This window comes from Sapajus apella, unplaced genomic scaffold (assembly GCF_009761245.1).
Source record: "Sapajus apella isolate SASKATOON/1434 unplaced genomic scaffold, GSC_monkey_1.0 scaffold6300, whole genome shotgun sequence".
NCBI lineage: Eukaryota > Metazoa > Chordata > Mammalia > Primates > Cebidae > Sapajus > Sapajus apella.
This window is the reverse complement of record NW_022443224.1, coordinates 1,309-3,891: the sequence shown is the minus strand read 5'-3', so window position 1 is coordinate 3,891 and position 2,583 is coordinate 1,309. Positions and strand designations below refer to the sequence as shown.

Sequence of the window (2,583 nt, the reverse complement as noted above, 5' to 3'; positions counted from 1 at the left end):
AAAAAAAGAATGAAGGAGAGGAAGAAAGAGGAAGAGGGAGAGAGAAACGGGGGTGTGGCTTTATTGCCCGGGCTGGAATGCAGTCTAAAAATGGGTATGCCTATAATTGTGCTTAATAATAGAGACATGAAAATGAAAAAGAAAATGAGGGAAGAAAATAACAAACAAGCAGCCAACCAGTGTTTTGTTGAAACCTGTAAATAGATGTGATGTGGTACTGATAAGAGTGTATATTTTGTGTATTTAAAGTGGAGAGTTGTATAAATGTTAATTAAGTTTACTTGTTCCGGATCTGAGTTCAAATCCTGGATATCGTTGTTAATTTTCTGTCTCATTGATCTGTCTAATATTGATGTTGAAGTCTCCCACTATTGTGTGGAAGTCTAAGTCTCTTTATAAGTCTTATATATCTGGGTATTCCTGTATTGGGTGCGTATATATTTAGGATATTTAGCTTTTCTTGTTGCATTGATCCTTTTATCATTATGTAATATCCTTCTTTGCTTCTTTTGATCTTTGTTGCTTTAAAGCAACTCCTGCTTTTTATTTATTTATTTATTTTTGCTCTCCATTTGGTTGGTAAATCTTTCTCCATCCCTTTGTTTTGAGTCTTTGTGTATCCTTGCATGTGAGATGGGTCTGGATGCAGCATACTGATGGGTTTTGGCTTTTTTGGCCTGTGTCTTTGGACTGGGTGATTTGGTTGATTTAAATTTAGAATTAATAATAATATATGTGAGTTTAATACTGCCATTTAATGTTAGCTGGCTGTTTTGCCTATTAGTTGATGTAAATTCTTGATTATGTTGATGCTCTTTAATTTTTGGTATTTTTTAGAAAGGCTGATATTGGTTGTTCCTTTCTATATGTAGTGGTTCTTTCAGAAGCTCTTGTAAAGCAGGCCTGGTGGTGATGAAATCTCTGAGTCCTTGCTTGTTCACAAAATATTTTATTTTTCCTTCCAGCTTATGAAGTTTATGAAGCTTAGTTTGGTTGGATGTAAAATTCTGGGTTGAAAGTTCTTTTCTTTAAGGATGTTGAATATTGGCCCCCACTCTCTTCTAGCTTGTAGGGTTTCTGCTCAGAGATCTGCTGTGAGTCTGATAGGCTTCCCTTTATGGGTAACCTGACCTTGCTCTCTGGCTGCCCTCAGTATTTTCTCCTTCATTTCAACCCTGGTGAATCTGGCGATTATGTGCCTTGAGGTTGGTCTTCTTGAGGAATATCTTTGTGGTGGTCTCTGTATTATCTGGAGTTGAATATTGTCCTGCCTTGCTAGGTTGGGAAAGTTTTCCTGAATAATATCCTGAAGCGTATTTTCCAGCTTGGATTGATTCTCTTCGTCACATTCAGGTACACCTATCCAGCGTAGATTAGGTCTTTTCACATAGTCCCATATTTCTTGGAGACTTTGCTCCTTCCTTTTTATCCTTTTTTCTCTAATCTTGTCTTCTCGTTTTATTTCATTAAGTTGGTCTTTGACTTCTGATATCTTTTCTTCTGCTTGATCGATTCGGCTGTTAAAACTTGTGCATAGTTCGCGAAGCTCTCGTTGTGTTTTTCAGCTCCATTAATTCAGTTATATTCTGCTCTAAATTGTGTATTCTTGTTAACATTTCATCAAACCTTTTTTCAAAGTTCTTAGTTTCTTTGCATTGGGTTAGAACAAGTGCTTTTAATTCACAGAAGTTTCTTATCATTCACCTTTTGAAGCCTGCTTCTGTTAATGGAACACACTTGTTCTCCATCGGGCCTTGTTCCGTTGCTGATGAGGAACTGTGATCCCCTGTAGAGGGAGAGGCATTCTGATTTTGGGTATTCTCAGCCTTTTTAGGCTGTTTTCTTCCCTTCTTTATAGATTTATCCACCTGTGGTCTTTATAATTACCGTCTTTATAATTGGGCTTCTGAGTGGATGTCCAACTTGTTGATTCCCAGCGCTAAAATCTGAGCAGCCCACTGCGCCGGCCAAAACAGCGGCTTTATGATAGATGGTGCTTTTCTGACTCTGCACCAAGAACCGCCGTACGAAGGCAGCGGCAAAGCCGCCTTGCCGGCCACGAGAGTCGCGCTGGTGACCTGTGGGGCTCCTCCGCTGGGAATCTCCTGGTGTGTGAGCAACAAAAATTCATCTGAAAGTGTGGCGTCCTCTCCTTCTCTGTGCTTTGACTGGGAGCCACAATCCCGAGCTGCTAGTGATCAGCCATCCTGGATCTCTCTCTTGAAAGAAGTATTAAAGGGCACAACTTTTTAAAATGCACATTGGAAAATATTTGTAAATTTCTTACAGGTAAAACCTTTTCAATTTTTTAAAATGCAGAGTTTTTTTTCCTAATTAATGTGAAATAACACAGGAAAGGAAATAAGCCCTGAAAATAGGCTTTATCTGAAAACTCAAAACTAAAGCAACTTAGAATAAATGGACATCTTACTACTGCTGACAATTTTCTAAAAAACTGATGTATCTTCTCTCAGTGGTGAGGCCTAAGAGGTAAAAATGGAAAGGGAAAAGGAGAGCCATCAGGAGTACGCAGGTCACTTGGAAATTAGGTAATAAGGGAAAATGCCAAGAAGAGTTTTTTTT

General features: G+C 38.6%; 1 long non-coding RNA gene across 1 annotated transcript in view; it reads left to right on the top strand.

Moving 5' to 3' along the window:
• Positions 1-1,905: 1,905 nt before the first annotated feature.
• Positions 1,906-2,583, top strand: part of LOC116548020 — a 1,797-nt gene continuing 1,119 nt past the window's right edge. The window contains exon 1 of the long non-coding RNA XR_004267275.1: positions 1,906-2,574. This is a non-coding gene — a long non-coding RNA (uncharacterized LOC116548020). The remainder of the gene's footprint in view (positions 2,575-2,583) is intronic.